Here is a 22717-nt window from a genome sequence, read left to right on the forward strand (position 1 = left end):
AGGGAGAGTCCTTTGGGCCTTCCTCCTTGGGGTGGGAGGACAGGGAGAAGTACATTTGGGGAATATCTGAGCAGAGTGCACATAATGGATCCATTCCAAAATTCCGATTTACTGAGCCTTCAAACTCTGCAGAATTTAGTGACGTTCAGGCATTTTGATCTTTTTAATTCAAGGTCATTGTTTTTTTTCAAGGTCATTGTTAATGACGGGTTTTGATTAGCCAAAACACTAAACCCTAAATTTTGGGATAGTCTACCTAGGTCAGTGAAAGCAGCTTGTTTGAATCCAATATTTATTCCTCCTAATCTAATACCCTTACAGTCCTTCCTTGGGCTTCCCCTACTCCTGTTTGGGGAGTGTCTTACAATTATTTTTGTGTATAGACTCCTCCTCATAGAAAAGGGCTTTTACTTCTCTAATGGGACTAACACTTACTTTTGGGCTGGAGGCAATAAAAGCTGCTGGTGGTGGTGGCCTGAGGAGAATTGGAATTAGCTTGTGAGCAAGTGCCTCAGATGCAGTCACTGAAAGCCTTTTTTCCAGAAAAGGGTGAATTGGAAGAGAAAATAGAGGGAGAGGCTGGGAGGAAGGACGGCTTCCTTTGACAAGAGAGGTTGAAGGATTTTAGCGGTCCAAAGCTTTCAGCCCTATCTATGTCTTTCCAAATATTCACATCCCACATCTCATAGTTCCACTCCTTTCTGCAGGGCTCTTAACACAGCATGGAGGCAGTTCATTGGTGCTATAACATTTCCAACTTTACAAGACAGAGTTAGGGCTTGATCCTCAGCCATATTTGCCTTACAACCATTGGAGGTGGAGGACTCTTGAAAGCTGTCATGGAGGCCTTCCTCATGACATACACTATTCTCAACCACCTATTCACAGCTTTTAAATGCTTTTTCCTAGATTTGACTCTAGGGCAATATGCACAAATAGGTGCCAAAAGAATTCTACATTACCTTCTCTAAAGTCTACTCCTGCCCCTGTCTTCCCTGTCTCATTCAATGTTACTAGAAGCCACCCAGTTGGGGCACCTGAGTATCTCAGTGGTTGAGCGACTGCCTTCGGCTCTGGTTGTGATCCTAGGGTCCTGGGATCGAGTCCTGCATCGGGCTCCCCACAGGGAGCCTGCTTGTCCCTCCACCTGTGTCTCTCTCGAATAAATAAATAAAATCTTCAAAAAAAAAAAAGGAACCCACCCAGTGACTCAACCCCAAATTGAGCGTTTCTCTTCTTCCTCCTCCTGGCAAGTCCTGTGACTCCCCCTATCTCTAAAATATGTTCCTATCTATTTACTCTACTACCTATTGCTGTAACTCTAGTCTCAGGCACCCCATCTCTTGTCAGTTTCCTAAATGGTCCTCTTGCTTTCACTCCTGATGACTTATTCTCTATCCAGAACTCTGAGTTATCCTTTAAAAAAAAAAAAAGTGGAATGGTATTCCTCTGCTGTTTAAAAACCCTCCAATGTTTCTATCATTCTACAGTTAAAACAAGGAAACAAGGAAGAATCATTTTATCTTGCTTAAAAGCCACGCATGCTCTGGTACTTGCTTATTTCTCTGTTTTCTGCTATTCCTATTCTCCCTAGATCATGATGTTTTAGCCACATGGGTTTTTTAATTCCTTGAACATGCCAGCTTCTTCTGTCTTTGAACTTTTGCCCAAGCTGGTCCCTCCACCTGGATTATTTTTCCTTCTGATCTTTGAAAAGCTGGCTCCATGGCATTTGGATTTCAGCTGAAATGTCTTCTCTTCAGAGACCTCTGTGTTGCATTTTCAGCATCTAACATTCTGTTAATTATTCCTTTGTTTTTCTGCCTGTTTATCTTCTCCCTCTCCCTTTAGAATATAAGCATGTTCACTGATGTATCTCTACATCTAGAACCTAGCACAGAGTAGTAAGTAATAATTGAATAAATGTTTATTGAATTTGGCTAATGGGATATCATGTAAATAAAGGCATGGAGCATGTGAGCCATTAACTAAACTATGGCTATGTAGATGCCATGAATAAAGGACATCTTAGGTCCAAAGAACTTGATTTTTTAAAAAGATTTTATTTATTTATTTATTTATTTATTTATTTATTTATTTATTTATTTATTTGAGAAAGAGAGAGTGTGAGAGAATGAGCACAAGAGGGGAAGAAGGGCAGAGGGAGAAAGAGAAGCAGACTCCCTGCTGAGTGGGGAGCCAGACCTGGGACTCGGTCTCAGGACCCTGAGATCATGACCTGAGCCGAAGGCAGATGCTTAACAGACTGAGCTGCCCAGGTGCCCCAACTTTATTTCTTTGAAATACTTAGGTTATTCATGATAGAAGAAAACCAACAGCAGAGGTGTAGGGAACTACTTACCTATCAGAGACTGAATATACACATGGAAAATGACCAGACTCTGTATAAAAATAGAACTATGACCCTCAATCTGCAGCAATAAGTCCAGGAAAGCAACCTATTATCTGCAGAAACTAATCCAGGAAGCCAATCCACTTTGTATACAACCAGTCGAGGAAACCACATAATAACTCCTATAGCAGTTGGTCACAAATAGCCGGGACTTGATAAATGGAGAGCTTTCACAAGCTTTAGCCTCCATCTCCAACTGATGACCAACCTCAGAATGTCAGATATGACCCAAACCAATCACCTAGAATGCCCCTCTTCTAGTAAGCTTGCATGCAGCTTCCCCATCCCAGCACCATCCAGTCAGGGCACTTAAAGCCTTCTCTTTTCTTTCCACTATAAAAGCATTCCCACTTTTCTGCCTACATTTGAGCCTCTGCCAAACGCATGTGATGGTGGCTGACTCCCTTGCTATACCAAGCTCTGAATAAATAGCCTTTGCTTATTCTTTTATGGGTGCTTTCTGTTTATTTTCACAATTATGCCAACATATCTAATACCTAGATAATTCAGGATAATGAAAGGATTCAGCATGAATTTTCCAGATAATTTTGCTGCATGGACCAGACCCCTGGGATTTGAGATGGACTTTTGAATTTAAATGCTGTGTATAGCACACCATTTAATGCCAGAATAGTCTAATGAGGTGGCATTGTATTGTGTGATATATATCCCCAGGAGTATTGACTTGCTAGATCATTATGCAGTCACATTGCCTTCTCTCTTCAAAAACAGTACACAAAAAATGGGAAAAAGAGGTTGAGTTTGAAAATAAAGTTCCCTTTCTTCAAGAAATGTCTACCAAATTAAATATATATAATTATGTATGGTTATTTATCTTTAATGGATGTTTCTGACACAGAATTATTAGGGAAACTACCTTGCTGTTGTGGTTTCCTGTTTGGGTACTGTGCGCTGGGAAGAAATTGCTTTATTCAAACCATTAATGAAATGTCACTGTCAATCCACCTCTAACTACATCATGTGCTTTTTATTCTTTGTGTTAAAAATAAAGAAATAAAGAAGAAAATATTTCCAGATACCATCTTGTTCCCATAGGAGAGAACTGTGTTCTAACCCCAAGCTTTATTCTTATTTCCTGCTTATTTATAAATTTCACCATTTAAAAAATCAAACACCCAAATTTAAGAACATAAGAAAAAAATTATCATGAAGAATTCTCCCCTTGTATACTATTATTTCCAGTCACAACTTCTAATTTTTCTGATGATGTAGTGAAATGTTTTCCCTCCCACCCTTCTTTATTTCTGTTGTTTTTATTTTTGCAAAGACAGAAACAGGGTCTCTAAGTTACCTTTTCTCCCCGTGGCCCCACACTTTCTCACTCAGGCCACTGATACGTGTACGCTTAGCTCAGATTTTGAAAACAGCATATTCTTAAGAAACCATAATAGGTTAATAATGGCCTCCAAGTCCTGATGTGGTCCTAGGATAGTAGATAGGGAGAAATATGAGGTATATTTGGTAAAAATTGCTCTGGGTTGCACGTGACAACACAGGCTTAACTAAGACAGGATTAAGGGGCGTGTTTAAATGAATCCTTAATACTGAAGATATGGTATTTCTCCTGGATCACTTGGCATCAGAGAAGCCACAACCTAGTTTGTCCTGGCTCCCTCAAATCCCCCGGGTTCCCAGGAAGACCTTTGGGGAAAACTACATCAAGACAGCAAATGCTTTTTGCAAGCAATTTTATTGCTGGGGCAAGAGGTTGCCTGTGATAGGTGAGTGCCATGACTCAAACTCCTGAGCCTGGCTTTTGACATCACTGGGTGAGGCTGGATCTCATCAGCCTGCTGTAGGAGGGAAGATGGTGCTGGAAGGAACACAGAATTGGAAGCAACTGGGGCATTTTTATTGCAAACTTTCATTTATTTCATTACATTGGATGGGTGGGGGAAGGATTACAGGGACACATCTTAGCCCCTAGACCAAGAAGTAGACAGGATAAGTGGACCTGGCAATATCTCCCTTACTGGGCACAGTGAACTGACCGGGAGGCCGCTGTAGTCATTGGTGGGATGAGGGACCTGGAGTCTGCTTGTTACAGAGTTTAGTTTTGGGTCTGGCGCGAGTCTCCACTGCCTTTGGTGTTTAGAAGCGCCCATCCCAGCACGTAGGGCTCCAGCAATTGGCCTTCCTTGGAATGAAAGCACCAATGGCATCAAGATGCTTTGCTTTGGTAAACTGGCTCGCCATGCCCCAGCCATACTGCTAAATAGCAGTCCTTGAGTACTTGGCCTTGCCAAGCTGCAGCAAGCACAATGCAAAAGGCAATTTAGACATTATTTCTTTTAGTCTTTGATACAACTTGACAAGGGGGGGGCGGGATACAAACAATATCCTTCTTTTGCAAAAGGTGAAACTGAGGCTCAAGGAGCTGAGAGGCTGGTCCATGCAGTGTGTGTGTTGGAGAAGGAAGGTGTAATTGGTGTATAACTTACACGTCCACACCAATGACATCAGTTTCCCTACTACCTGGGAGAAATAAACCCACTAAACGACCCCCCTCTCTCTTATTTCCTCTGCCCTTATTTGCTTTTATTGCCCTTATTGCTTTTATCCAAAGCAATTTTCTTGGCTCCAGGAGGAAATGAGAGCATTTCTCAGCTTTCTGGATGAGACTAAAGCAAAATGGAGTCCAAGTCCGACTCAGCACCCCGGTCTAGGGTTTGTAGTTACGCCATCACACATGTTCCCAAGTCTTGGATTTTGGGTTCAATTATGTATATATATTTTTTCTTCTGGGATCAAACGATAAAAATACCTAGTCTGTCACCCACTTTATGTCCCTTACCTTTCCCCAGTCCCCAATTCATCTTTTTCTAACGATCATCAACTGTTAGGTCGTGCAGTGATTCATTTGGTAACTTTCCATTTATTTTCATAATATATGATGTGCTCCTGCTCATGTTCACTCCACTCCAGTCCTTGTCTTCACCGCTCTCTACCCCCCCACCCCAATTTTGGAACAATCATCTCTAGCCATTAACTGACTTAACAAATCTTTCTGTCAGTGGGGTACTTTATGGAAATTGAAAACTAATTAACGTTTATCTCAGCGGCTAATCACATAAAATCTACTGCCTTCCGATCTCAGGTTCTAAAATAATGATTGCCCGTGAATTGAGCAAGGAAGATCTTGATAAGTCCTGACAGGGCACAAGCTGAGATGAAAGGGAACCGGTAGGTTTCAGCCTCTCCTGCTAATGAGGACCATGGGGGCTACAGCAGCAGAGGGCATCCAGGAAGAGGTGGCGGTCAGTCACCCAGACAAACACGTTGCGTCTGTACGTGCAACCTATACACAGAGAGGAATGTTAACCCCTTCCCCCAAAGTTTTGATGTCAATGCTTAAAAATAGTCCTCTTGGGAAAAAAAAATACCATTTCTTCATCTATTTATTCATTCCAAAACCGTTTAGGTACTACCTATGCTTGGCATTTTTTTTTTTTTTGTGCTACATACTGGCAACTGGACATGTGATCCCTGTGTCAGAATTTAAGTTATAAGCCACAGAAATTCAGCAGAGGGCAGAAAGGGGATGTCCAGGGACATGTCTTCAACAGAAAATGATCAAAAAGAAACAAGGAAAGAAACTGCTTTTTTTTTTCCATTTGGGAAACAGTTAAGCTATGTTTTCTGAGTCAGCCAGATATCTTTACCGCAGGACTTCTCAGAGACTTTAATATGCTAACATGTGTTGTTAATTGTGTGTGTAAGTGTGATAGTTACCATATAGCATAAAGATTCCTAGAATGTATTTTGGGAAATTGTGGCTCACAGTGACATCTTTTTTGTTTTTTTCTTTTTTTTAAAGATTTTATTTATTTATTTATTTATTTATTTATTTATTTATTTATTCATGAGACACACATAAAGAGAGAGGCAGAGACACAGGCAGAGGGAGAAGCAGGCTCCTCGCAGGAAGACTGATGTGGGACTCAATCCAGGGACTCCGGGATCACACCCTGAGCACAGGGCAGACGCTCAACTGCTGAGCCACCCAGGAGTCCCTCACAGTGACATTTTTTAAACAAAAGAATTTAAATGTTTATGTGGTGATGGGGTCTCAGGAAGGACGCTATTAAAGGGATGGAGGCACATGTTGAGCTGGTCTGGAGATTGTGTGGTATGGGGACTGCGATCACATGTCCATCATCACTCACAGAGCTGCTGCGGGCCCATTGCAGTCCTAGAGCAAATTCAAAACCATCACCTCTCCTCTGGGCTGACGCAGGCCTGGATAGTCCAGCCTTCAGCCTCTACGGCCTCTCCACTGGGTGCCCTTGGGCAGAATGCAACTCACACAGTGGAATGTGGGCACTTGGTCTGGAAACCAGGGGTCTCCTTCCTGATAACCTAAACTAAACTTCTCAATGCCACACTTAGATCCTCCAAACAGTAAATCAACTGTTAACACAGAACCACAGCAGAATCAACTGGAAAGTTGTTGAAAATCAAGATTTCAGGCTCATTCTCAGGCCTACTGAATCAGACACCGAGTGGATCCCTTGAGTATGTATTTCTTTTTTTTTTTCCCCTTAAAGATTTTATTATTTTAGAGAGAGACAGAGGCAGAGAGGGCGAGTGGGGGGAGGGGCAGAGGAAGAGGGAGGATCTCAAGCAGACATCTTGCTGAGCGTGGAGCCAGATGTGAGGCTCCATTCAAGACCCTGAGATCATGACCTGAGCTGAAATCAATAGTCAGATGCCTAACTGACCAAGCCACCCCAGGTACCCCTGGAGTGTATATTTCAGACAAACATTCCAGGTTGTTTGTATGGCAGCCACTTTGGGGAACACGTGTGGGAAGAGCTGCCTTGATTACATTGCAGTGGCAGGAGAGTGAGCAATTTCGACCTGAAACCCAGAAATTCTGTTTTTTCTTAGTAACAGGAGGTAGATGGAAAGTTTGGATGAGAAATAGAAAAGAACCACTATAATTAAAACTTACTACCTAAAATTAATTTAATTAGATTTCTTAATGAAGCTGTCTACCTCTGTCTTTATTAGGATTTCATTTACATCAGTAAAGTACTTTCTATTCTAATAAAGTGCATGCTAAACAGATGGGTGCATCCAAAGGATGATATTAGAGGGATTACTGGTCCAGAGTTCAGAGTCTCTAGCAGCTCCATTCTTGGGTCACCTTGGGCTGTGGTAGAAGAAGAGGCCCAAGCTGGACACAAACGCTCTGAGTAGATTTACTCTAGCTGAGATGAAAACAAAGATCTTGCAGAAAAAATAAAACAAATAATGGTCTTAAAAAATTTGACTTGCCTTCATTGGGTCAAAGGCAAATTTGTTGAAATTCAAACCTTTTTAGTTAAAGCCCTCAAATCACAGTAATAACCTTCACAAAGTTCATGGCATATAGTCAGTGCTGAACAGAGAGAAGCTTCTCAAGTATAAGAATAACATCACATCTACTTTGGGACCTCCCAGAACGTAGCACTCATTAAACAAATGCATTCTGTTTATCTTTTACTCAACACATAACAGGTGATTTGTAAGAATTTGTGGTATTGATAAACATTTTATTTTTGAAAATATTTTAAAATATTTTTCTCAAGTGGTTTATATTGGTTGATGTAGAAGTCCAGTCACAGGCATTACAAGATCTATTTTGGATAAAGTTCTCGTAGTCACAGTGAACATAAACTTAGCTGAAATAAGAAATCCAGAGTGACTTGAGCAGGAAACATGGCAGGGTCTCAGGAGGTCTGGAAGCAGGAATTGGAACATCCCCAGGTGCTCTGGCTTTTGCTTCTCTGCTCCTCGCTCTCTCATTCTCTCTCTCTCCCTCTCTCCAGACAGCTTTATGGGCTTTGCTCTTTGACCTTTGACAAACATGGTTTCCTAAAGGGCTCCCAAATTTATATGTCCTCAGTTCAAATGAATACATCAAGGTTAAATGAATCTCTCAATCCCAACTCCAAACTCTCAGGGGAGAGAATCTAATTGGCTCCTTTTGAATCAGGGTCTTACTCAAAGTCAAATCATCCATCGCCACAGGTGGGGAAAGAAGCGCATGCCACACAAACAAGGCCAACGAAAATAAAACAAAACAAATATAGCCAACTGGACTCATACATGCTGTACATATGATGTTCTCAAATAAGAGGGGTTATGAACTGGGAGGGTCCCTGTAAAGTCACCGAGTATGACATTGCCGTACAATGGCCCTTGTAATTTGTACCCACTGCCACCTTGCTCCTTTTTTAGGGAATCTTCATGCTTTGCCCTAATAAGGGGAATTTGTCAAACATAATAGTTGTGTCAATTAGATTTTAGTAAATGGGACATGACATTTGGATTTTGCAGAGTGAGTCATTTCAAGGGATCTTGTGTGAGTACTCATAAATTAAGAGAAACAGCATTAGTTTATATGTTCTCTCAGTGAAGGATTTTGCTGTTTAGATTTTCTAAAGCAAGAACACCAACACTGTGTTCAGACCACTCCTTTCTGTGCACTTCGTTTTCCTTACAGAGCCAAACACAGCATTTGAATAGAGCACTTAGAAAAAATACCACCACAATGGCTAGGATTTCCATTCAACAGAAAAAAAAAAAAAGTTTCGTTAAATTAAGAACAGACATTTATAAAGACCAAGATGATACTAACATCCTAAGGTAACTATTTCAAAGTGGTTAAGATTAGGGATGCCTGGGTGGCTGGAGCACCTGGGTGGCTCAGTAGTTGAGCATCTGCCTTGAGCTCAGGTCGTGATCCCAGGGTCTTGGGATCGAGTCCCACATCAGGCTCTCCACAGGTAGCCTGCTTCTCCCTCTGCCTATGTCTCTGCCTCTCTCTCTCATGAATAAATAAATAAATCTTTAAAAATAAGTGGTTAAGATTATATTATTGTTAACTTTGGATAAAGGACAAAATAATAATGTATGTGAGTTTCAGAAGAAGAGTCAACATTTCATACTTATTATGATCCCAGCTATGTAAAATATACGTTTTTTTGTAAGAAGAAGCTCCAAAATACTAAAAGTAGTTATGAATATGAATAACTGTATAAGTATTCACATGTTTTTCCATATATCTCCCTATATTTTCAAAGTGACATTTTTTACTTTTTTACTGGGGGTTGATGTAGTCTTTATTTAGTTAGCTGTAACAGTTTTTTAAAAAATATTTTATTTATTTATTTGTGAGAGATAGAGAGAGGGGGCAAGACAGAGGGAGAAGCAGGCTCCCTATGGAGCCGGAAGCCCAGTGAAGGACTCTATCCCAGGACCCCAGGATCACGACTAGAGCCAAAGGCGGCACTTAACCAATTGAGCCACGCAGGTGCCCTATAGTTTTATTGTTGCTGGTTTTTTGTTTAGTTTAGTTTAGTTTGTTTTTTTACAATAGCCTTTATTCAGATTTCCACAGTTTTCCCTGATGTATTCTTTATCTGTCCCAGGATCCAATCCAGGATGCAACGTGCCAGGCTTTCCAAGCTGTGCCAGATTCTCATTCACTCCTCGTGTTTAAGGGCCTCAGCACTTTTAAAGAGCACTGGTCAGGTATTCCGTAGAATGTTCCTCAGTTTGGGTTAGTCTGATGTTTAGATCGGATTTACATATTTTTAAAAAAGACTTTTAGTTCTTTGAGCAGTTTTAGATTTACAGAAAAACCGAGCTGGGATACAGACAGCTCCTGTACGCCCCTCTCCCCCACCCACCCCAACAGAAAATATTGCTACAGACTCAAGGGCTGGTGGACCCTTGTAGGTTATGGAATTCCAACCCATTTACCTCACAGATGAGATTATAAGGCTCAGGACACCGAAGCAATTTGCCAAGGTCACACTGTAGTGGCCCTACTTACAATACACCTATTTTTGGTGTGTTTTTCAATTACTTCTAACTTAATTCTCTGTAACCTCAGAGATGTCTTTGTAATAAAAGTGTTAAACTCAGAAATTTTTGTACAGCTTTTTTTTTTAAACTTCTTTTAATTACAGAACTTGGAGACCGCCTTGCCTTTTTACGTTCCTCTCAGAAACAAAGCACGCTGACAGTCATTCTTCCAGCAAAGAGGCAAGGAGAGCCAGCATCTGGTTTTAAATACGGTTAGCACAATGGAATGAAGACCCTGCTGAACGTATCTAGAAGTTCACTGTTTACACAATCTGAGGGGACCTTCGGGATGGCTTTTTTCCTTCCTTCTCTTTTGGGGGCTGATCAAGGTGCAGACATCTTCTGAGAAGAGCATCTCTGTCTTGGACATTGGTTTTCCAGATTGCAAGGAACTCACTCAGGAGGTAGTTGACAAGTGAAGTTCAGCTTTAGGTTGCCTATGACATTACTGACAGCCTCTGTGGTTTTCCATGGTTTTGCGTGAATGTTATTTCTGCATCCAACCTCTTTCTCCTTGTTTGTTCTGCAAGCTGCACTCTCTGCCTCACGCCCTAACAGAGCACTGTTCCCAGGGCCTGTCAAGGAAATGGCCAGAAAGCAGGCATCACAAGTATGACAGCTTTAGAGGTGTAAATCTTACTACATTTTCCTTAACATGGCCCAGATGAAAAGCAACATCTAGATGCCTCCATTTTCCTTTGGCTCAAAACCCTTATCTTCCTGGAATATGGCAGCAGAAAGAAAAATCACTAGCTCAGGTTACAATCAGAGGAATGTTTGATTACCAGCCCACACTTGGTTCGGTACAAGATCTTATAGATGCTTCAGCTCTCTGACTTGCCCACCAAGGGTTGCCAACCTTCCACCTCTGCGAGCTGTCCTTAAGGCCGTATAGACCCCATCTGATGCCATGGTCGCCACCAGGGCACTGTGTGTTACTGCTGTCGTCTCAGGTGCCATCAGCCCCTCTAAGAGCCACAAGAGAAAAGATCATTTCCCTCCAAAGGACAGCCAGTCTTTTGGCCCCAACATCAGCACTTCTTTTATTTGTCAATGCATACAAGACTTCTTTCCTTCATCAATTAAAGACTAGAGTGAAATTCACCTTTGAGGGGGTGCCTCACCCTTGCCTGTCTCACTCAGCGTATTCATATTATTCTCAGATGAAGAGGCCTCGTTCACCTTCCAGCACTCTCATACCCTCTCGCCTACCCCAGCGGGGAAGTAAGCATCACTGTCCTTTCTTGGTTGGCAAGCCCTTAAGCTCCAGATGTATTTTCGGTACTTTCTGCCTCTGTTGGTGAACTGAGAAACTCCTCAGAAACAAGACTTTGATATTCTGCTGTGATGCTGGAGAGTTCTTATATTCCGTAAATAGATCAGACCCTGACTGCACGGTTCCCAAAGGTCCCTCTGTTCAGTAAGTTTGGAAACCCCAGTAGACAGAAAAGAGATCTGGAGAGTGGATTCTAATAAAAACAACAACAACAGCAAACACCTACCATTCCTAACTCAGTTTCCCCTTTAAACTGGACATAACTATTTTTATGTAAGCAGAGCCTCCTCTGGGGACTGCTTGCCTTCTTTTCTGGATCTTTTGCCCATCCCCTGCTGTCCAATGTTTTGTTTAAATGATACCAAACATTTGGAGAGTTAGCTGGATTGTTTTAGTTTTGCACCCAGATGTCTGAAATCCTGTGGACATTGTCAAAAATTTGTTTATTATCATCCAGCCTGTAATCATGCTGTGTCTGCATAATCTTCATCTTCCAGATGAAAACTGAAAAAGTCAGTCAGTCATCCAGATGCTTCCAAATGTCTGGGTGTTTGTCATTGCCAAAGAACATCTGGATGGATGCAATTTTTTCCCCCAGTTTTTATTCATGTCTTTGGCACAGACACAGTCTTGGGTTTAGTTGCTCTGGATACAGCACAATAAATAGCTTTAATGAGATGGGTAGGTATTTAATGGAGATATACTCACTGGACTTCTCTAGTTAAAATGCCAGTCATTGGGGCAACACTGTCAGGACCCCTCTCACTTTTGAGAGCTTTATCTGTATCTCTGCTTAATAAATTTCTATCGCTTTGCTCACAAAAAAAAAAGAAAATGCCAGTCATTGGTCTGCACAATTGGAAAACTATCTCCACCTAAGAAAATATCCCAGGGGAGTGGTGTGGTGAACTGCTCAACCCCCAGTGCACTCTCTCTCTCTCTCTCTAGAGGCCTGTCAGCATCAGGGAAGTTGAGATGCTGTGCACCATGTATCTCTGCATGTAGGGAGCCTCCAAGGCTGGAGACGCAACTCTTGGCACCATCTACAGCCCCAAACACAAAGCCTGAAAACACCCACCCATTATAAATAGAAGCAGATGTCTTAAGAAATCTTGGGAAAACTGTCTGACCTTTTGGGACAACCCTTAAATGAAGGAGCTGGATTAGAAGGTCACCAAGTTCTTGTCCAGCTCTGGCAGCTTATTGTTTTATAAAACCTCTGTGCCCATTGCCCAAAACAGGGGAAGCTGCAGGATACAGAGTGGGCTGGTGGTGAGGGTTATGACCTTCAGAGTCAGGAAGACCCCATTCATATCCTGGTGCTGCTCCTCCTCTGCTCCATGAACCCAGGCAAACTCCTAGCTTCTCTGAGACTTATTTTTCTTGCATTTCCAAGCATAATAATTTGGAGCGCTGTCATAAGGATTAAATAAGACAACGTATTTGAGGAGCTTGCATAGTGCCTGCTGTTCCACAAACCCTAGGAAAGTGAACTCAAGGTAGAGCTAAGATTCATCATTTAATTAATGTTTAGAGCAAGTCTAGAATTCAGAAGAGGGGCCTGACTGGAGTCATAAACGAGGACTCAAATGGAAAGCACTAGAAGGGTAGAGAGCAAGGAAGAGAGGTGGAGGCTCAGAGCCTAAGATACTCCAATATGAAAGAGCAGAGAAGGGTCAGCAAGTGGGGCAGAGTTGGGGGGAACCCTGGGAGGTGAGGTGTCCTGGAAATCAAGAGACACAAGAGTTTTCAGGAAGGACGGAGTGACTTTCTGGGTCACACCCTGCTAATTGGTCAGGGAGCAGAGACAGGGAACTGTGGGTTAGCATAGGTTGTCGTAGGTAGGATTCCTTCAGAAGCAAACCCAGAGAGAAAAATCCAAGTATTAGCAGTCATTTATTGAAGAGGTGACAGCAGGGATGTGGGGAAGAGAGACAAGGAAGAGAAGACAGCCAGTGGCATGGGGGCAACTGATGATGAGCAGTTCCTCTACCACTAGGGAAACTGGAAGCCAGTGTAAAACCACTCCTCAGACGAGTTCTTTCCCACAGCCCCATGAAGGGAGGCTGCTTTTCCCCTTCCCCGCCGCCCCCCGCATCCCTCAGAACCAGGGTGGGGACAGGTGTCCTGCTGGCCACCGCCAGACCGTCATTCTCTTCCTGTGTCTCCAGGCCACAAATTTTGGGGTTCTAAAAGACATCTCGGCATTTTCCATCGTATCATTCATTCACTTCTCTGCAGCATCAATTCTGCTTTTTGATTTTCTCCAAAAGGAATTGTAATCTCGAGCTTCCGTTTTCAGTTCTGTTGGGATCATTGCTTATCTCACTTATGTCTCTTTCCACGTCCTGTCATTACTTTCCCCCCAATCCTGTGCTCTATCACCTCAGCTATCAGTGTCTCATGTTTTCTGCTCCTATTTCAGAGAGGACATCCCTTCCAGACTTTAATTAAGAATGCCATGCAGTTTGTGCACATTTGCTTCCATCTGCGACAAAAGCCTAGTTTTGGAGAAATGATCTCATTCTGGGTCTTCTGGGGGCTTTTCCTTGCTCTGATAAATTATCTCAGAGTCCCATTCCTGGTTATTTCTCCTTAGTAATCTTTGAATAAAGCAGTATCTTTATCCATGTTTGTTGCTCCCAGTGAAGGCATTGTTTTGGCCCATGTCTTAGGTTACCCGGGTGGTGGCTTCATCTTCTCTTCAAATACACCAGTGAAGGGGCAGTGGATGAGCTCCTAATTTATTTCTCAGTTTCCGGACAAGTGGCAGTCACTGTACCTCTGCTCTCCCAAGGTGGCAACTTATATCCACGTGAATGCTTTAATTTCTGGTATGGAGAGGCCATGTGGTACCTTAAAGTCTGTTATTATTTATGGTGTGTATGGCTACCAGGACTCTAGTAGTCTCTGCCACCGACAGCTTTCCCTTATGTCTAACTCAGCTCTTTCCTCGAATTGCAGCCCCTACCAGAATGGGAATGACCTGTGTCTGTAGGTAGCAGTCCTCCTGGGGAAGAAATGGTTTTAAAGGAAAAGTATCTTCTCATGTAGATTCACAGCAAGGGGGAGGAAGTGATTGTCCAGTTTTCAGGACATATCTATATGGGAAAGGTTTGTAAAGCTTTATCTTATCTTCGTTCAGGAAGCCTCTGGTCCATGAAGTGAGGCCAAGTCTAGTCAGGGTTTTCTCCATCCAGATCTGTTGGTGTACTATTAGTAGCAATTACTCCCCATTTCCAGCATTAGCCAGTCTGCCATCTGGTTTTCCAGGATGCCACTTATTTTTTTTTTTTTAAATCCTGTATCCTCTGTCATATTTTAGGAACAAGGTGAGAGAAGCTGATTTGGGGACGCTAGCTAGATTCACTCTGGATCAGCAGTTCCTACCCTTTGGAGATGGAAATGGCCTGGTGGCTTATGGTCTCCAGGGGGCTAGCATGTTAGGAAGGAGAGTCCAGGTTGCAACTGGACAAATCTGCACCCCAAGTGTGAAAATGTTTTATTTCTTTTATTTTTAAAGATTTTTAAAAGACATTTATTTATTTGAGAGACAGCATGGGAAAGAGAGAGAGAGAGAGAGAGCACAAGCAGAGATAGAGATAGAGGAAGAAGCAGACTCCCCACTGAGTGGGGAGCCTGATGCGGGACTTGATCCCAGGACCACAGGGTTATGACCTGAGCTGAAGGCAGATGCTTAATCAACTGAGCCACGCGGGCATCCACAACTGCCATTTTATACCTGCATGGTCCTTCATATGTTAAATTGGGCCAATAATACTTACTTCACGGGATTTATAAAAGCTTTTGGTAAAACAGTGAAAAAAATGTTAAAGTGTGAAACATCTAACCCAATACATGACTCATTATTATGACTCACATGGCACATTGCAGAGGTTCTTATAATCCATGTTAAGGAATGTAATAAACTGGACCACCTAAGTTATACCACTGATAACTTTCTGTTGCGTCTTTAAAAAGTCTTTTTTTTTATTTATATATTTTTCACTAACTTTTCATCATCGAAACTTGTGGAGCAGGGAATATTGCCTTCACCTTATCTTACAGAATGAGCTGTAGAGAAGTAAAGTGAATTCTTCAGTACTGCTTGCTAATTTAGAGCCAGACCTTGCACCCAAGCCCCCTGCTTTGCAAACCTGGGGCTTCATCACTATTCCTCAAATTTGACAAAGCCCAAGTTGGACAGCTGTCCAAACAGCTCCATTCATAGAGAGGAACTTTTGCTCCACTGCGTGCTGGAAAAGCAGATGAGCTTACCTGAGATTCATTGCGAGGACCTTAGAGAAGCGTCTCCTCTGCTCCTAATCCCACCCAGCTCAGCCATACATGTTAAAGCACAGCTGTGTGAGATGTTTTATCAGGTGTCATTTGTGTTTCTTGTAAGAAAAGCTTCCCAGTGAACACACTTAAGGTACCACGATTTGTTCTATTATTAATGGAAACTGAGCAGCAACTTTACCCAGCGGCAACGTTGTCACTTGGATCATTGATGTCTTGTTTTTAGACTAAAAGTAAATTCACAAGCAACTGAGAAAAATGAACAACTGTTTTAACAAAAAATTTACCATCTTAAGAAGAGAACTCAAACTAAAAGTGTATAGGGGGCAGGAGAAAATTCTTGGTCTTTTAGATTTTGTATCTTTTTTTAGCTAAAAGGTACATCCAGACTGTAGCCTTCCCTTCGCCTGAGATGGGAAGGGAAGAAAGGTATCAAAAGCAAAACTTTCTCCCATCAATTTTGATGCTTGCTGACATAATACAAAGGACCTGAGAGCAGCGAGTAAATGTGCACTTAGCCATTGTTTCTTTCCCAAGGAAGTTTACAGGGACAAGGGCCTTAGGCCTTTTTAAATTAAAGGCCTATAAAAACAGAATTGTGTGGACATTTTCTCAACAAAGGGCCTGTACATTTGTTATCAAATAATTCAAAGCTATTTGAACTTTCCTATTCAGTTTATAAATGGTCTTGATTTTATTTGCCCTTCCAAGCCTTGTAAAAGCTGGGAGCTCCTGTGTGCAGTCACACAAGGCAGAGAAGTCGTGCTCAGCCACGTCTGGTGGAGAGAACATATGGGCAATAGCACCAGAGAAGTAGAAATCTTCTCCAGAGGAGATGCAAGTATATGATTAAAGCCAAGAGACAAGAACAGAGAAAGAAGAACCAAAGTCTAAATGCCTAACCAATCTTGACCTTCTGACTCAAGTCCCAAATAGACAAGTGGGACCATATCAAAATAAAAAGCTTCTGCACAATAGAGAAATAATCAGCAGAGTGAAAAGGCAACCTACAGAATGGAAGGCACGTATCTGATAGAAGGCTACTATCCAAAACACAAAAGGACCAGATGAGCACTGGGTGTTATACTAATGTTGGCAAATCGAACTCCAATAAAAAAAAAACATAAAAAATTATTTAAAAAATTAAAATTAAAAAATAAATAAATTAGACTTCTTCAATATAGTCAATTATATAAACAATAAAGGAAATCAGATTAAAAAAAAAAAAAACAAAAGGAGCTCCTACACCTCAGTAGCAAAACAAGAACAATAACAAAGCCATTAAAAATTGGGCAAAGGACTTGAAAAGACATTTCACTAAAGAAGCCATACAATGGTCAACAAGGAGATGAAAGAAAGAAAAAAACAAAAGCAAAAACAAACAAACAAACCAAAAAAACAAGGACATGAAAGGATGCTCACCATTCCTCATTACCAGGGAAATGCAAATCAAAACCATAGCAAGATATCACCTCACACCTGTTAGGATGGCTAGAATCAAAAAGACAAGAAGTAATATGTGTTAGTGAGGATGTGGAGCAAAGGAGCCCTCATGCACTGTTGGTGAGAATGTAAAATGGTGTAGCCACTGTAGAAAACAGTACGGAGATTCCAGAAATCTCAATTCTGAGTATAACTCCAAAAGAAACAAAATCCCTGTCTCAAAGAGAGATCAGCTCCCATGTTCATTGCAGTATTATTCAAAATAGCCAGGATACAAAAACAACTTAAATGATAATTGGCAGATGAAGAGACCAAGAAAATATGGTCTATATGTACAATAGAATATCATTCACCTTTATTTTTTTTAATATTTTATTTATTTATTTATAAGAGACACAGAGAGAGAGAGAGAGAGAGAGAGAGAGAGAGGGAGAAGCAGGCTCCCTGCAGGGAACCTGACACGGAACCCGATCCCAGAACTCCAGGATCACGCCCTGGGCTGCAGGCAGTGCTAAACCACTGAGCCACCCAGGGATCCCCCTATCATTCACCTTGAAAAAGAAGGAGATCCTTCTTTTTATGGATGTGGCAATATGGATGAATCTGAAGGATATTACACTAAGTGAAAAAAGCCCATCACCAAAGGGTAAATACTTAAACGAAATATCTAAAACAGTCAAAGTCACTGAGACAGAAAGTAGGATGGTGGTTGCCATTGGTGCTCCAATACAATGTCAGTGATACAAGATGAAGTAGTTCTAGAGATCTGTTGTACAACATTGTGCCTGTAGTTAATAAAATTATACTGTGAACGTGAAAATTTGCCGAGAGAATAGATCTCACGTGTCCCACAATTTTTAAGAAGAAAGAAGAAAAGGCTTTCATGTGTAAAACCCTAGAGATCTTGTTAAAGTAACAAAGAGGGCAGCCCCAGTGGCCCAGCGGTTTTGTTACCTTTCTCAATTCTGTTTCATCCATCTGTATGTCTATTCTTCTGTCAATACCACACTCTTTTGATCACTGAAGCTTTGTTTGAAATTTTGAAATCAGAAAGCAGGAGTCCTTCCTTCTTCCAACTATCACTTCTCCTGGGTTACTTCCAGAGACTTCCACTCTCCACTTTATGGTCTGAATGATATTTCTGGTCTGGGAACTGTATCATGATCCTTGATGCATGATAACTCTTCAATGGTCACCATGGTTTTCAGTTAAAATCCATCTCCTTAATATGGCTTTAAAGAGGGGTGCTTGGGTAGCTCAGTTGCTTAAGTGTCTGCCTCTGGTCATGATCCCGGGGCCCTGGGATTGAGCCCCGCATGTCTCCCTGCTCAGCGGGGAGTCTGCTTCTCCCTCTCCTTCTGCTTCTCCCCTGACTCGTGCTCTCTCTCTCTCTCTCTTGCTCATTCTCTCTCTCAAATAAATGAATAAAAATATTTTAAATATGGCTTCAAAGATAATTTTTAGCTTTCACTTTCATGAAATCACAACCATACCACAAGAAACATGCAAACCAAGCAATTCCAACTTACTATAATGAGTGCTGCCAAGGTTGAAGCAGTAGGTGCTATGGGGACACATAGACAACGTTCCTAACTCAGAAAGGCTTCCTAATGAAGGTGACATCTATGAAGACACATAGAGGAGTGTCTGGGTGGCTCAGTTGGTTGTGTCTGACTTTTGATTTCAGCTCAGGTCATGATCTCAGAGTGATGGTGAGCCCTGCATCCAGCTCCATGTGAGAGCCTGCTTGAGATTTTCTCTCTCCCTCTCCCCCTCCCTCTGCTTGTGTTCTCTCTGTCTCTCACTCTCTTTCTCAAAATTAAAACAGATGACACACAGAAAGATTGGGCCTTACTTAGGCAAAGAGGGGTAAAGTATAGAAAGTCATTATTTGCTCAACCCCACTGCATGCCCTTCTTCTGACTGTCAACTCATCTGAAAATAACTCATTAGCAGAAATCAACACAGTAAGTACTGATTGTTTCATGTAAGAACATTTATGGAATTTAATTAATCTGCAAATACTAAGGGCTAATTGTAGTTTTTATAAGCAGCCTGAACACTCAGTCCTCCTACACAGAGCTTTCCCTCTGCAGAGAAGTAAGACCAGATTAGGGGGGAAAACATGAATATCCGGGCCAGACAGATTTAGGCCAGAGAAGAACTTTCGGGGATCCTACAAAGCCAAGATTCTCATTGTGTGAATGTGAAAGCTGAAGCCTAGAAAGGTTCTGTGACTCATCCCAGGCCAAAGAGGTGATATTTAACAGAACAAGGATGAAAATATCAATCTCCTAACCCCCAGTGTCACCATCTGCACACGCAGCTGTGTGGCCTCTTCAGGTCATAGGAACACGTGTCATAGGACTGACTAATGGAATCTGCCCACTGACTCATCATACAGGCAACGGACCCAAGATGATTTGAGAAAACTGGAAAACTAAATGTGCCTTTTCTTGTAGGTAATAATCTCCCTCCTGGCAAGACTGGGTTGGCACCACCATGAAGGCAGCCTGCCAAGCTGGGGCTCTGTAAGGCCCAAAACTTTCTTCCATGACTTCCAACAGAGCCAGCAGACCATACTTTATATAAAAATTGGATTATTTAGAAGAGATTATTGGAAAGGAAGGCCTATTGTCAGGCATTTGGTAGCCTAAAAGATAGTTATTCAAAGAGCTCTGCAGTACTGTCTTTAGTGAATAAGAGCAGTGGTTGGCCAAGTCTTAATATTTTTCCTATCACTGAGATTTTATGACTGTATTGATAGCATAAATGGTCACTTTTCCATTTCTTTGCTTCTAGTGAGCCCAGGTTCTTGGCAGGCAAACGTGGAAGGAAGGAGGACCAGAAGAAGTTGAATATTTACTACCTACCAGGTACTTCCTGTGAATTAACATAACATAACATAACATAACATAACATAACATAACATAACATAACATCAACATAATTCTACTGATAGTTCCACGAAGTATGAATTTTACTGTACAAATAAAGCTTCTGAAGCTCAGGGAAATTGTGTGACTTCATCAAGGCATAAGGCAAGTTTGGCAGGCTCTACGTTGAAACCTTGGTCTATGTGATGTCCAAGCTGGAGGTTGACTCTGTAGCATTTTTGGTCACAATGACCTCCTTCACAGTTTGTTTAAAACAAATTACAAAAAAATAAAAAAATAAAAATAAAAAAATAAAACAAATTACAGTTCCATTTTGGTCATATTTATTGCCACTGCACAAAATTATAAATGATGCAATCCTGAAAGGGACTTTAATAGAATAAAGAAATTCAGCTTCAGGGACTCCTTCTTACCTTTTAAAAGAACCGCCTCTTGACTATTGGTTGTCAGTGTTGTTTTCAGCTGGCATCACACATGGCTGCAGCAACTTCCTTGCTCAGTCTCCCAGGACTCCCTCTAAATGCAGTTCCCAAAGCAAATGGCTTTTACTCACCAATGTTTAAATATATAGAGGGGAAAATACTGATCATTTCTTAAAGATGTTTCTCCAGATTGAGAAGTGGGCAAAGCCAGTCAATTAACTGAATTAACAGCTACTTTCTTTTTATGACTTAGCTTAACTGATGAGGAGTTTACCTCATATGTATGGTCTTAAGAGAAGTCATATGGGACAACTCATCCAGAGTTATAGTCAACCGGTCAACCCAGTCAACAAGAGTGGATCATGAGCCTGCAATGTATCAGGCATTGTCTAGGGACTAGAGAAACAGCAGGAGTGTTTGGATCCTTTGTATCAGACATTCTAGGTGAAAATAGATTATATAAACCTATAAATATATAAAATGTAATATAAATATACAAAATAAAATATAAATTTGGATCATAAAAATGGAACAATGTGATGTGGAGTGACCAATGAAGATGTCAGGTGGGGGTAGGACTATATTATGTAGGGTGGTTGGGGACGTTCTCCTCTTTCAGAATATGATACTTAAGTAACGTGTGGAGGCATCCATGCAGACATCTGTGAAAAAAGCATTTAAAACAGAAAGAATAATTAGTGCAGAGGCCCTGAGAAGAACAGAAGCTTGGTTTATCTGAGGGGCAGAGAGTTAGTGTGGAGGGTGTACCCCGTAAGAGCAGGAAAGTAGAGAGTGATGAGGTGAGAAATAGGCACAGACAGTTTGACATTGTTTTGTAGGCACAGAAAGTGTGACAAACACTTGGTGTTCTTTTCCTCCTCTTTACGATCCCCTGCCTTTTCAGACATAGGACTACAAATGTGCTCTGGAAAGGCATGCTTTTTTCCCCTTCTCCAGTAAATGAATCCTGATTGACTAGGACTTTTCTATTTACCAGTGATGAACTTAGGCCTAGTCATGTAACTCAGTTTGGGAGCTAAGAGGAGTCTGTTTAGAGCATTGGGGAAACATTCTCCTCTCTCCTAATAAAATAAAGCCCTCTCTGTCCTTCCTACTCTTCAACATTATGTAAAAATGTGATCCTTGGAGCAACAGCTGCCGTCTTGCACCCATGAGGTGAGATATCACCAATGCGCTGAAGATTACACATCAAAAAGATAGAAGAGATTATGGAGCTCTAGAACCAACCTTAGAGCCACTGGTCTTTGCCATTATTAAGGGGTAAAATACAAAACTGTTTTCTGTTAGGTATTTTTGACTTGGAGTTAAAAGTATTCTAACTCATGTAGTTGGAATATTGGACTTTATTGACATTAAAATGAAAGGCATTGAAGATTTTTAAGCAGAGTATAATTATAATTTGATTTATGGGTTTAGAGATTTCGCTGAATGCTGTTTGGAGAATGGACCAGAGTGGAAGTAGGAAGCACAATTAGGAACTTACTACATTAGCCCAGTATTGAATAGGGCCATGATATGGAGATGGAGGAGAATGTTTGGATTTGGGATGTACTGTGGTGATAATATCGGCAGGACTTGCTGCTGTGTTGGTTTGGATGTGAAATACGAGGAAAAGAAGAATTAAATGATGTCTCCTGGATTTCTGTCCTGAGGAAATGATAGGTGATAATAGTATTTATGGTGATGGAGAAGAGTTAGAAAGAAAGTATAGAGGCAATGATTCTGTTTGATCAAATTAATTTTTGGTTGTTTATTAAAAACTCAAGTGGACATGAAGAGATTGTCCAGTAGGAAAGTGTACCTACAAGCCTAGAACTCAGGGGAAAGGTTGGGATAGAGACATAGTTTGGAATCATCAGCATTTAGGGGGTACTATATAAAATCACCTGGGAAGAGCGTACGTAGAAGAAGACAAAAGTCAAAGTCCTGGGGGTTCTTTAGTTTGGAAGTATGGCAGGGGAGGCCAAGGGAGCAAAGGAAAAGGAAAGCAAAGAATGCTGACAAGGATTGGCCAGTGAAGTAGGACATAAACCAGATAAGGGTGCTATTACCAAACTCCAGACAAAAG

The sequence above is a fragment of the Canis lupus genome, chromosome 38 (assembly GCF_011100685.1).
Source record: "Canis lupus familiaris isolate Mischka breed German Shepherd chromosome 38, alternate assembly UU_Cfam_GSD_1.0, whole genome shotgun sequence".
In the NCBI taxonomy this organism is placed as follows: domain Eukaryota; kingdom Metazoa; phylum Chordata; class Mammalia; order Carnivora; family Canidae; genus Canis; species Canis lupus.